General features: G+C 39.1%; 1 long non-coding RNA gene across 1 annotated transcript; it reads left to right on the top strand.

The window, feature by feature from the left end:
• The first annotated feature begins 546 nt into the window (after window positions 1–546).
• Window positions 547–2,852, top strand: LOC124882327. The gene is made up of 3 exons (XR_007041868.1): window positions 547–632; window positions 1,760–1,808; window positions 2,728–2,852. It is a non-coding gene; the product is annotated as an uncharacterized LOC124882327 (long non-coding RNA).
• Window positions 2,853–14,354: the final 11,502 nt, after the last annotated feature.

Below are 14,354 nucleotides of genomic sequence, written 5' to 3'. Positions count from 1 at the left end.
ACCTTCAGGTCTTGAGTGGGGCTGGTCCACAGTCGAGGGACACCATGAGGAAAAAGACGTCTCACCGTATTTTTATGATAAAGTGACACAATGCTGAGGTGTTAGGTTTGGTTTTCTTTTTTGTTCATGTTTTTCCAGCATTTTCCTAGATGTTTATTATGTTCTGTAGATCTTGCCAGATTATATTTTTATTTTTGCCATTTGGGTTTTGCCATATAGTTCAATTCCTTGCTCTCATTGTCGTTAGGTGTATTCCTTTAGTTCCTTTTTGTTTCTCTTGTGATTCTTTTGCATTTTGATTGATTCCTGATAGATCTTTGTTTGACATTTTCCCCAGGTTTTCTTGTTTAGCACCATACATGTTTATTTGTGTTTTTACCCCTTCTCTGCTCTTTTCTTCTGTCTCAGCTGCTCCACTTATCCTCTGATTGCTCTGCTTTCTCTCTGCCTCAGCTGTAATTCATTCCTTCTGATTAGCTATTCTGGTTTGTCTGTCATTTCTCTGCCCTTGCTTCAGTGTATATATACTCATTGGTTCTGTTTGCTCTCCAATGGATCCTCCTGGTGACTTCATGCCTCTGTTGCTCTGTGTTCCTGGTGCTCCCATCCACATCTCTTTAAGATCTGTTTTTGTACGTTTTTTTCCTATTTCATATCATTAAATCATTCAAACAGAATCCTGCTCTGCTCTGTGTTTGAGTCCTCAAAAACCTAATCATAACATAAAGATAGCAGCATCATAGACAGAGAAACCAGATGACTCTCCAGTGTTGTCTATGAAATATGTTAGCAGGATCTAATGCAAATCTGTTGAGGTTGGAGCATAGCAACTTTTCTTGAATTTTAAACACCGAATGCATTTGGAAAGCCTTTAGGTGGACCGTCACTCTGAGTTCAGCGAGATCTAGGGTAAATCTCTGACATGCATCTGATACAAACTGCTCAGGTGAATGCTGCTGAGTAACATGCCCCACCTCAGTCATTCTGCAATCCCAGCTACATGATCTGAAAGCACACACAGCCCTGTAATCTCAGTGGATCTACTTGCATGACATGAATGACCTAAGGCACTGTACAGACCTGCGTCCTGCCTGATCTGATTGTAAGTAGACCAGGTATAATTTAGACTATTCTGACAATTTACACCTGGCATTCAAGCCTCTGATCTGATCAGAACCCCCCTTTTCACATGCAAATAAACTCATAGTCACATCACAGGCAGTCAGCTCAACAATTAACAGGTCCTCTGATGTTTCTGGAACACCACAGATACTTTAAATCACTTGAACTATTAATACATGGGTTGGGGTGGCATAGAGATGCTTACTTGCTGTCATTTCAGCACTTTATTTGTTTAATTTTGTAGTTTAACTGACATGATACGAGAGAGGAAGCAGAAAATAAATAGCTAATTGCGGAACTTCATAAAGCATCAGCAGATGGAGATTTTGACCAATAAAACAGCATTATACACATGGCCCAGCATAAAGTGGACATTCCAGATATGTTGGTCTGTGCACAAATAATTTTAAAATGTGACAACCTCAGCAGATTCAGTCAGCTTAGAGAGAAATGCATTTACCCATGAAGGTCCTGACCACTGATTGGCAAAACTGCGAGTGGTAAGAGATCATCTTTTTCCAATAAGGAGGGTTCCAACAAATACATTTTAATCTGAAAAAAAAAGTAAAGTATTCCAGAAACGTTTTAATAGATGTTTTAAATAAGCTGACATCTTTTTTTTCTTTGTTTTCTACAGAGTGGTCCAATTAACACTGCTGCGGGGAGCCACATCACATCAGTGTAAGGTACTTATAATTTAATAGAGTTTTAAAGATGTTTAATGACATTATAACTGACAAGTTGAGTTTCTTGATGTCTTACTGAAATGTCTGTGACAGTACTAAACATTTCTTCTGTAAATAGATCACCCTTTCAAATCTGTTGCTTATTTTTGCAAGAATTTAACAGAGATGTGGTTTGGCATATTTCATTTCACAGACAAAACAGATATTCATCCTACATCAAGTAATTTGTCTTAGTGGAATACAAAGCGCTAGACAAACGATTGGTAATTAGCTTTGCATATTGTACACTTAACTGAAGTAACATTTTAGAGGATTTGATGGAAATATCACCCCAAAGGGATTTCCCACTTCTGAGGTACAATGAGTACAACACTATTACATGTCAAACTTCGGGGGAAATTTTATGGACAAGTCCGTGTTTCTGAGCTGAAGAAATGATTTAATTTTTCCTGCTAGTCCTAACTGGTAACCGAAGGAGACGTTTTCAAACTGTGGAGGTACAAGATATCCTACTGTAACTGAAAATAGGATACAGGATTGTTATTGTGTTTAGAGTTGAAGGTTTATTAAAAATACTCAATTATATGCTATAAAGCACAAAAAAAGAAATTGAAAATCTTCATATATTTAATTTTTAATCTTCCAATTAAATAATTCCTAGGAAATTATTTATTAACTCAAATTAATTAATCTTTTCAAGATGATATTAAAATCCATCCATTTAACATTTCTACTTCATCCACTTTATTGCTTAAACATGCCCAGGGTCTTAAGGGGCAGTGCAGTGATAAGAGTGATAAAGGAGGGAGAGATGGGGTGTACCCTCATCAGGCTTCATAAGAAAACTGAGATCCAAAGAATAAACTAGAGAGGTATTTCATGGGGGTTCTGCTTTTTTATTTGCTTTTTTTTTGCACAGAACAATTTTTCTCTTCCTGCTGGTCTCTGCAACCTCAGATTGACAACTGATTGCTGCTCACCCAGGGCTGAGGATCACAGTATGAGGGAGCCCTATGGACTTTGACATGGCCAGCAGCTGATAACAACCCAAACACGGTTCCAGGACTGAAGAGTTTAAAGGCTGGACCCACCTCTGTTGTTAGCTACTAGCAGTGGCTCTTGGGGGGTCCTGCCTTCTTTGCCTTAGTGGTCCTGACACTTTGCTACAGTTTTTATTTGTACAAATGGTGCAGAATTTGTCAGTTTAACACCTCCATACGTCCATTTGACAAGCTCAGTATTGACACATCCACAGAAGATTCTAAGATTAAATGAAGTGTCTATGAAACATCAGATCATTTCAGATGTTATGTGCTGTAAACAAACAGTAAACATGGGCTTAGACCTGACTTTAATGTCAATACCTAATTTCCTAATCGTCCTATATCATCTATATACTGGATTTTTCGAACTATGAAGACTTGTTGTAAATATCAAAAAACCTTTTTTTTTTACCACAACATTATACCAAATAATACTTCACTTACCTTATTAGAATATAGTTTATTTCTACAAATAAGAACAGAAAATAATTTAGATTTAACACTATACTATAGTAAAACTAAACATTATATGACTAGTTACAAAAAGGTATTAAATCGAATACACATCTGCAGCATACATGTAATGGCAGGCAACAGTGGAGAGGAACAAATCACTTCCTAAATTAGGGTGCATTAAACTTTTCACTTCTAAATTACCAGTTACACATGAATTCAGGATTTGCTTTCTACAGTGGGTTTTGTCACCGTGTAAAAAAAAAATGAATAAGAATGGATTACTTGTATGTCTAAAAATTCAATCGGTTAAGATCCACAAGGACACAGAGAATACTAATGTTCTTTTGTTAGCATTGTTCACCGGAGCAAAAAAAAAAAAACCGAGTGTGAAACTTAGTTCTCACTCTGTGTGTTATTATACATTTACAAAAATGAAATCAAACCCTAATAGTTAGATTCTATCTACCGGGATGGTGACAAATCTGTACATTGTCTGGTATTATTTGCATTTTATTAAAAAATTACATATTGAAAAGAAATGTTATTACCTTCTTGACAATCAACTGAAAAATCTTTATTGACACTACAGCAATCAAATCATTGTTATGAAAATCTTTTTGCATGTTTCCACTGATATTTTAACGATCTTAAGTGATGAGCTCTTTTGTAATGAAGTCTTTGAGGGTGAAAGGTCTCCTCGCAATGAATTCCCACTAGTCATCACAGTTTTCCTTCTATAATAAAACTACTTCTGATTAGCATTTGGGTTTAGAGTTGAAATGAGGTTTGTTGGAGTGACCAATGAAAAATAATGTTGAAAGGAAACCCTGGATATAGACATCTGACTGAAAGGGAGCCTGCTCCTCATGTTGTGATGAGTTGAGACAGTGAAGAAGCTGAGGATGTAGGAAGATTTGTAAGGAACATATGGTGAACTTTGGCTTTAAGGGTTATAATGTCATGATCAAGGGTGTTTGGTTTTATTGTTTCTGTAATTTGCATCTGTTCTCTAACTACCTCCCCATTTTCTGCCCTTCTGGTTATGCTACCGTCATCCTTCTGACCTTCGGAAGAACTGACCATGCTTCTGAAACCAGCCCTTGAGCCCTCACCATAAACCTACCTTTACTAAGGAGTTTTCCACCAGCCTATCTTTCGGATGCCGTTTCTTCTCTAATACTGACCTGGACCTAACCTGCCAGCCCTCCCTCATGCATTCAGTTTAAGTACTCACATGCGTGTCTGCGCTTTGCTGTTTAGTTCCCCTGGAATCTCCCAGTATAAACAAATCCTTAACCTGTTCAGCCCTGAGGGATTTTAGAGGCAATTTCCCCATGAAATTGGAAAACTCAAATAAATCAAGTATAGCTTCACATTTATAAAGTCTAAATCCAAACTTTTGGTACCTGTATAAAGGTAAGACATAATAAATTGCTTTCCAGTGGAACCACTGTTGCAACTGTTACTATGTCTGATTTATTTGTGATAAAACAAACAAAACAAAAAGAAAAATCACATTTGTTGAGCCTTGCTGAATACATCTTCTAAATGAACATTGCAAAACACCATGAAAATCAATTTGAAATCCTAGGAGAAGCCTCGGATTGTATTCATCAGCATCTTGACTATAACTGCAGCAAATTTGGACTGAATCAGTTGAAGCATATTTGTTCCACAAAATGTTTAGTGGGCAATGTGCCAGGCGGAGCTGGCAATTTGGCCAAATGTGCCAAAGCTGTGTCAATGTGTTTTTTACCCCATAAAATGGAATTTGGTTAAATAAAAGTGCTGATTTCCTTTGTAGGAGTCCTTCTGCATATGACATCGCCCTTGGCCATGACTTTGTTTTGTTTCCAACAAACAAAAACCACCAAAGCAGTCCATCAGCTCTGTATTCATTCTCTCGTTTTCTCTGATACACATGAGAACTGCACAGTCTTCTGAGTATTTCTATATATGACAGAACTCTGACTTGTACTTGACAGCTGAGGTGTACAAATCCCCAGGCGGTCGTGGCACTCAGCCACTGACACTGAGCCTGGTTCTGCTGAAGGTTTCTTCCTGTTAGAGTTTTCCTTTTCACTGTCGCTACATGCATGCTCAGTATGCGGGATTGCTGCAAAGTCAATGACAACAATGCAAGCGACTGTCCACTGTCGCTACATTATGGGAAGAAACTTGTGCCATAAACTTGTGCCAGAAACTGAAGTTGAATTGCTCAGACTTAATCTGCATTTGTGTAATTTGAAATTAAATACATTGGTTTGAAAATTAATTTCACTAAACTAAAACTGAATTTAATGGTTTGAAACTGAATTCATTTCAATTTAAAATGTATTTCGCTGTATTACAAATTTAGTTTGACTACTTCACTCAGGTCTGAAATTAAATTTTTTGTGTCACACATCCATCAGGTTAAACTTCCTTTACGGCATGTTGAGCTGGAGCAGCGCAGCATACAGGAGCTTGGCGGATGTCAATTACCAAGTCAAATGAGCGTCTATAAGAAGCGTCATGTAAACAAATGATGGTCAAACAGTAACATTTATGCTACCTGTAGCTATTAGCTAAACATGACAGGTTAGCATAGTGTGCCGCTGGTGTTACATTAGTCTGTGTTTCTCTTGCCCTTACCTCAGCGTAAGTTAGGTTGCCTAGCAACCGTGTTAGCGTGAAGCACAGAGCTGTGAAGCCGAACAAATGGAGCCTGAAGGTTAATGACGCTGTCTCTACTGTAAATAACTACACGGTTTTTATTTACCCTTTAACATATTGCTAATGGCTTATAATGCTGTTTTGTTTTAAAATGTTATTGTTTTATGATCTTATTCATTATTCAGCTGTTTAAATGTTCAAAATAATTTTTGTGTTCATTGATATAAAAATCTAACACTAAATAAAATACATTGATGACAAATACCATTTGTTTCAATTATTTGTAAAGCTTTAAACAACTTAACACTAACATATTAACTTTAGTAACAAAGTTTAAATCAGTTTATTTGTAGAGCAAATAAAGGAGAATAATAATAATAAGTATTAGTTATTATTATGTCACAACTATTATTATAATAAATAAACCAAACATTTATATTGGATATCGTCTGACTGAAATATATCTGTTTAACTTCCACCCATTGGTAAAACCCAGCGGGATTTTGAAAACATTGTGCCGGGAGTCAGCCGTTCTCTTGGGGTTTAGCGCACCTCAACCAGCCGGTCAGCTGACAGCTGGCGAGTCGGCTGCTAGAGCAGTGGACGTCTCCGAACACGTCAAAGTACTTGTGCAATTAATCTTGTTACACCGAGCAGATATTTTAGGTTTACACAGCTACGGTCTCGTCTAAAAATATTGTAAAAGTTAATTTTGTTTCAGAGAATGCGGAATATATCCGGCCTTTGCTACTGCCATTTGAACAATCTACTTCAACCTGCAATGAATCATGGGATAGGGTGGGCCACGGAGGATACATCGGACCCATCCTTCAAATGTGGGGAAAAGAAGGACGCATTTGTCGGCCGCATTTGAAGGAGCCTTCGAAGTTGGATAGCCTTCGTTGCCTCACCAGGACGTTATCTATGGAAGCAAATCGTTACCATATTTCAAATGAAAAAGCATTTTCAGAAATGCTTTTTCATTTTAAGAATGTGGCTGCATTGTTTGACTCATAAATAAAATTAGTAATCAATCATCTTATTTGCATTTTCTTCTTCACGACTGCAAATTTTATGCCATAATCAAAAAGAAAACAAAGCAGACATTGCTTTTTCGTTTTCGTAGTCTGCCCGCAAAGTACTGCCCAGAACTCGAAAACGAAAAAGCATTCCGAGCGGCGGGCGCAGCAGAGGGACGTCAGCAGCCGCTCTTCCTCAGCTCCCTGCTGACCGAGCTACCCATCTTGTTCGGTAGGGGGCGGTGTGCACGTCTGGATTGCATTACATTGCAAACGTGCCGAGAAATTGATTGAATTGCAGCAGGGCCGAGCTCAGTTTGTGGCATTGGCAGGCAGAACTGGTAGTTCCGGTAGCCGCCACAGCCTGCCACCGAAGCTGCCACTGGAACTGCCACAGTTCCAGGGTGGCAGACTGTGGCCACCCTGCGGCCACAGTCTGCCGCAGGGTGGCAGGGGATTCTGCGAGGATGCCAGAAGGTGCCACACCGGCCGTAAAAGCTTGCCAATGCGGTTGCCGCTGTTTTTGTGGAATCTGATACTGATTATTGGCAAATGGGATGTCATTGTTGTTATAGCCTGTTACCTTTAAATAATGATTTCATTATTGATTATTATTTAATAAACAGCTTTAGACCCATAACATAAGGTGACTGTATTTACTTGACATGGAAAATAAATAGCACTATGTGTATGTGTGACGTGTTGAAAGGATGACGAAAATGTATTGCACAAACAGCCGGTTTATTATAGAGCACGAGCAGCTATTCTGAATTGTCACTCACAGAAAATTATAAATAAATGCTTAAAAACACGCTGGATGTTCCAGGCCATAAGGCTGCCACGAGGATACCACAGCCTGCCACCGGAACTACCAGTTCTGCCTGCCACTGCCACAAATTGCCACAATTCAATCAATTTCTCGGCACGTTTGCAATGTAATGCAATGCAGACGTGCACAGCGCCCCCTACCGAACAAGATGGGTAGCTCGGTCAGCAGGGAGCTGAGAAAGAGCGGCAGCTGACGTCACTCTGCTGCGCCTGCCGCTCGGAATGCTTTTTTGTTTTCAAGTTCTGGGCAGTACTTTGCAGGCAGACTACGAAAACGAAAAAGCAATGTCTGCTTTGTTTTCTTTTTGATTATGGCATAAATGTGCAGTCGTGAAGAAGAAAATGCAAATGCAAATAAGATGATTGATTACTAATTTTATTTATGGGTCAAATAATGCAGCCACATTCTTAAAATGAAAAAGCATTTGTGGAAATGCTTTTTTTTTTTTTAAATATGGTAACAATTTGCTTCCATAGTTATCGGCCTACAAACCCGACCTTCAAAGGATGCAGTCCCTGAAGGTGGACATAGCAATAGTGAATGACATCCATAAATCGGTAAATCTGTGTTTGATTAATCTGTGGCTTCAAGGACCCGGATGTGTGACACACACAAAAAAAAAACAACTGAATTTTGGAACTGAAATTAAATTATAGAACTTAAAGTGAACATAATTAAACTGAATTTTCAATACAAACCAAAGCAATTTTCAAACCCAACAAATTCAGTTTCAAAGCAAATAAATTCAGTTTCAAACCATTACATTCAGTTTCAGTTTAGTGAAATTCATTTTCAAACCAATGCATTTAATTTCAAATTACACAAAATTACACAAATACAGATTCAGTCTGAACAATTCAAATTCAGTTTCTGATGGCACACGTTTCTTCCCATACTACATGCTCATCCTGAAGGAGTGAATGCTTCAAATTACTGATTCGATGCAGTCTGCTCTGTTTCCTTATAAATAATTTTTTCAACCAATTTGAAAAATAAACTGAACTTGACTGCATTGTCTGATAACTAGGATCAATTGGAATGTATGTACCTGACTTGGAATTGACGACATGTGTTGTGAATTGGCACTATATACTGTAAATAAACTGAATTGAAATTAAAAAGGCAAAGTAAGAGTACAGATTCCTCTGGTGCTCCTGTGGTGTTGAGCACTTGGTTCATCATACAGCCTTTCACCAGTAAACTCTGGTCTGTTTGTCAGGTAGTCTTTGATCCTTGACATAGTTAAATTGACTGTTGTTTAATGCATTGGAGAAATCAAATAACAGGATCCTCAAAGTACTGCCTATTTTCTCCATAGTTTCCAGGGTTTATGTAAGCAGATGTATGATGGCAACGTCAACTCCAAAGTCTCAGCAATAAGCAAACTATAGAGGGTCCTGAAGGGTGTTTGATTGCTTACTCTGGTTATCCAAAGGAGTCTCTCCAGGACCTTCATTATGTGGGATGTCAGGGCAACAGATCTATATTTGTTGATGACCAATGGATAAGCTTTCTTAGGTACTGGAATAAAGCAGAATGTCTTGTTCAGCACTGAAACCTTCTCCTTGGTCGGGCTAAGGTTGAAGAGGTGCTTCAGAATGCTACATAGCGGGTCCACACAGACTTCCAGGGGTTGGCACCATCATGACCTGCAGCTTTGTTTTGGTTCAGTCGCTTCAGCTCCATTTTCACTTGCCTTTGAGAGACAGAGGGGAGGAGATGAAGAGAACACCTGATTTGGTAAAACACAATGATGGGGCAGTAGCTCCATGACCAACTTGTCAGATAAAACATTTGAGGTGTGACAGAAAAGCTGTGAGTCAAGAGGGAATGGGAGACTTGTTTGGCTGGGGGCAGGAAAGGAGGATGTTGAGCCTGTTCCCAAACTGAACCAAATGAAGCAGGTGTTTGGTTTATGGGCTCTGTCCAGACTTTCCTTGAGCTGATCCTCCTTCTATCTGAAGTCCATGAACTTCTTCATTCTTGACAAAACACGTCTTTTACCGTTATACCGTTATACTCTCCTGCTTTTATGCCTTCTTGCTGTTTCCAATCTTGGCCTTAAATTGAATTTCTATAATTCCCTGTCTCCCTCAAAGAAAGCAATTTTTTTTTGTTAAGCAGTTCCTTCAGGTTACTGGTGATCCAGGGTTTGAGCAACAAAGCTAAGAGAGCTGGTTTCAAGAAAGTAAAGGGCGTCCTGCCGACCTGCAGGTACTCCTTCTTGCCTTATGATGATGTTGTTTTCTTGCTCCTGATCTCCAGGTTTAGGATTTTTTCCAAGAAAGGCACCAGACAGGGCTGTTCAATCTTCCCCTCACTATTTGCTATATTCAATTAACTATTCATTGAAGCTCTGGTGGCTGCAGTTCACCATTACAAATATATGAATAAAAATCAAACATCAGATATAACCTCTCAATTTCTTTTATATGTTATTGATGTGTCTCTCTTATTCGAAAAATGCAAACCCATTTCTTCCAGAGACAATAACAATAGTAGATGAGTTTTGTGCCAAAGACAAGACACATGAAAAACGACCATGAGACCATTTAATAATGCCTTTTCAACTAAAAAAAACCTGGATGATCATTCTCCAACCGTCTTAATTTCCTTTAAGAGGTTAAATTTCATATTTGTTACTGTGTTCCTTGATAAGTAATCATATTAGTGTGATCACTAATCATTTAATTTATTCTTTTAGTAACGAGATACAAAGCAATGATTTTTGGAAGTCAGAGTTTCTTGTGCTGAGAAGGAGCAGCTTGTCTGTTTTGTTTGCTAGGGAGCGGACATTTGCCATGTGGATAATGTAGACTGAAGTGTAACTCGTTGGCCGAGCTTGACAAGGATACGTGCACGTCTCCTGGTCTAAGTCTCTTGTAAATCCCACAGAGAGCTGCTAAGCTTCAAACCAGAATCTCAGAAAAATTCTCTGGATTGATGAAAGCCAGAGCAAAACTGCTTAAACAGGACTGTGTCGTGATTAGGAGCTGCTCTTTGTTGAAAGCGACTGTAGTACAGAAGCAAAGTTCAGTGTAAATACAGAAAAAAAACACAAGTGTGAGCGAGCGTAGTATGGAGGAGATGCGGCCATCCGTGGCACTATTATTGACATTTTTTGGACAGTGCTTGAAGCGTGTGTGTATACTCACCAAACATCATCTTTAGCCAGAGATGGCGACTTGAGTTTGAGAGTCGCACTCTAGGTGCACTCTAGTCGCACTTAAGACCCAAAAGTGAGTTGGCTTGGACTTTTGGCCTAAAGACTTAAACCTTGACTTGGACTCCTTGTCTGGGAATCCAGTGTTATTAACAATTTTTTTTTTCTCATGCAATGAAGATTGAAAGAAAGCCGGTGTTGTGCAAAATTGTTTATTTTGTTGCCATTCTTCTGTGATTACTGTGTGCTTGCCTCATAAAAGCAGATTCTCCTCACCAGTCTGCTATTTACTAACCCTCACCTCACAGGACTTAAGAACTCTGTGGAAACACTATACAGTGAAAAATATGTAGCGTCCCCATGGTGTAAGGCTGCAGCTCCTGCCATGTTTTTCGGTGAAAAGATGCGCTTGACTATTAGCCACTGATGCTCCTTAATTATAGACTGTAATGGCTCATAACAATCTGCTCAAGTTAACTGTAGCCTCACAATAATGACCACTTGAATGTCTCTAGAAATGAAAAAATAACTTTCTACATGCTCTCACTGCTAAGCTAGCTGTGACATTACAAGGACACTTAAGGCTGAAAATATATCACAATCAGAATAAACAAGTAATTTAACTTTGGTTTCTATCACTCACATCGCATATCATCTTTAGTCCAAACAGCAACCACAACGTTTAAAAATAAATAAATAAAAACAAAGAACAGTATGTACAATTTTTTATGTACATAAAAGATGGAAGACAGATTGTGATAATGCAAATAAGCTTATTTGTTTCCACCAGAGTAGAGCTGAATTTTCGGGCTGTGAGGTGTTCATTGTGTTCATCAAAGAACCAGCATGGGGGGAGAAACTGTCTTTGTGGCGGCTGTTTCTTGGCATTAGTGCTCTGTAACGCAAACCTGAAGGTAACAGTCTAAACAGTTTGTGTCCAGGATGTGTGGGGTCTGCAGAGATGTTAGCTGACTCTAGACCTGTTTAAGTCCTCGATAGAGGGATAGTCAGCTAATGGTTCTCTCTGCAGATCTAATTGTTTATTGAAGTTTAGACCTGTCCTTATTTGTAGATTAGCCAAACCACACAGTGATTAACGAACACAGGACAGTCTGAATGATGGCAATGTAGAAGATGACCAGGAGCTCCTGTGGAAGGTTGTACTTCTTAAGTTGCTGTAGCAAGTACAGTCTCTGTTGAGCCTTGTTCTGAACAGTGTCTATGTGTGAGGACCCCTCCGGTCTCAAGAAAGTGTGGTTTCTAGGATCCAGAAGTGATCCACAGTGGACACTGCTGTTGAGGATGGTGAGGGGAGGCAATATAAGGGTGTTCTCTGGAAGTCCATCATCTCCACTGTCTTTAACGGGTTTAGCTCCAGGTGGTTCTGAGTGCACCAGTGGACCAGCTGATCCACCTTCTGTCTGTAAGTAGACTCATTATTGTCCTGGATCAGACCACTGGAAACCAATGACAGTCATCTGCAAACTTCAACAGTCATTTGTAAACAGAGAGAAGAGGAGTGGGGAGAGAACACATCCCTGGGGGGTGTCAGTGCTGATGGTTCTTTAGTGGGAGAAGATGCTCCCCAGCAGTAGCTGCTGGTGAAAAATATTCTTGGTAAGGCTGATGTAACAATACATTTCTTTACCTACTCCAATATTTGAAATTCAATTCAATTCAAAGATACTTTATTGATCCCCGAGGGGAAATTAGAATTCCAGTACAACCCATCCAAGGGGGGACGGGTCACCGAGGCTTTGCTGCCCACTCACAGGCGCTGCCCTAATGGAAATGGAATCAACAGTGAGATGACGAAGACACGAAACATCCCTTTCATCATGCCTGTGCAATGCCAGTTGCCAAAAGCACCACAAAACTTAATACAGTCAAAGAGTTTAGGTAAAATAGGACGATTCTTAACAACCTCTTAGTTGTGCCTATGCTAATCTTTCCTAGCACAGCTAGCTTGATAGGTTTTCCATATGAACTCTTGATTCTTCATGCTTCTTAATGCGTTTGGAGAGATGCTTCAAGTCGGTTTGTCCCGACTGTGTCCACATTAAATCATTTTTGGCACTTTTGAAAAGACTGCAGGGAAAACAGAAAAGTGCATTGGCTACTTGCGCTTGAACTCTTGCAACTCCTGCAAAAACTGTTGTAGACTATTTTTTTCTCCTTTGTTTGCTGGTTGATGATAATGTTGGGCTTGTCGGATCGCCACTGCTGCCCAGCCTCAACTGCTGCTGCCGGTCAGTCAGGAAGCTGGTGATCCACCAACAGTGTAGGGTGGCACTGTGAGTTTGGTGAGCTTTTGGTGAAGGCCGTCTAAGTTTATGATGTTGAAGGCTGAGCTGAAACCTAAAAACAGGATCGTAGTGTTTGTCCCTAGGTGGTCGAGGTGGTGTATGATAAAGTGCAGAGCCAGGTTGACTGCATCATTTGCTGACCTGTTTGCCGGTAAGCAAACTGCAGGAGGTCCAGGAGAGGGCCTGTGATGTCGTTCAGATGCTTCAACACCAGACGCTCAAAGGATTTCCTGACATTTTCTTCATCATATCAAGCTAGAAGCACTACCTGTTTTGTTCATTCAGACGTTTAAAACTCAAATAGTCACCTAGAACATTCTGTTGTAATTGATGTCCTAAATCTGAACATCCTTACTATTTAGAATTAAAAAAAACAAATATAAATATAAATATTATGAATGTACAATATTTTCCAGCTGAGCGTGAAGAGAAGAAAACCCTGTTAATGCGATATATAATGGAGTGGACATTATGAAAACAGAGATTAACAGATGTTAACCTAGTCATTACAAAGACAAGAAGCAATTTATTTGATTCCTTCAGGAATATAAAATTACAGGTCTGAATCTCTTTTCACAATTTTTTCTTAGAGCATATTTATATTTCTAATAGGGTAAATATTAGATTTGATCAATTTATAATATAACATAAAGCAGCCTTTTGGATGGCAATTTAAATATCAGAAGATAACTGCTAATAAATATTAATAGACTGAAAGATAATTATGAAATGTTCATGTTTTATTTTAGGCCTAAGGAGAAACAGTACCGGTTTGGAAACCTAACCTTGAGCAATGCAGGTTTGGAGTTGCACTAGATGTCATGGATTTGACAGGAAAATGTTTGTTTCAGTCATTACAGACTTGACTTGGACAAAACATGAACATCTCTGCCTTTACCTCACACTTGAACCCATTTGGCCTTGGAATAATGCATTCAGCATTTAAGTTAGGTGGCTTGTAGAACTGAGGACAGAACTTTCACAAGCTAAGATGGGCCCATTCTCTGGCTGATGAGCAGATTTCTATGGTTTAAACGGGAAAGAACATTTCTTTCAACATCATTTAAATCTGTTA

Source organism: Girardinichthys multiradiatus, chromosome 2, assembly GCF_021462225.1.
Source record: "Girardinichthys multiradiatus isolate DD_20200921_A chromosome 2, DD_fGirMul_XY1, whole genome shotgun sequence".
Lineage (NCBI taxonomy): Eukaryota > Metazoa > Chordata > Actinopteri > Cyprinodontiformes > Goodeidae > Girardinichthys > Girardinichthys multiradiatus.
Note: the sequence above shows the minus strand (reverse complement) of the source record. Positions and strands in the feature narration are given on the sequence as shown.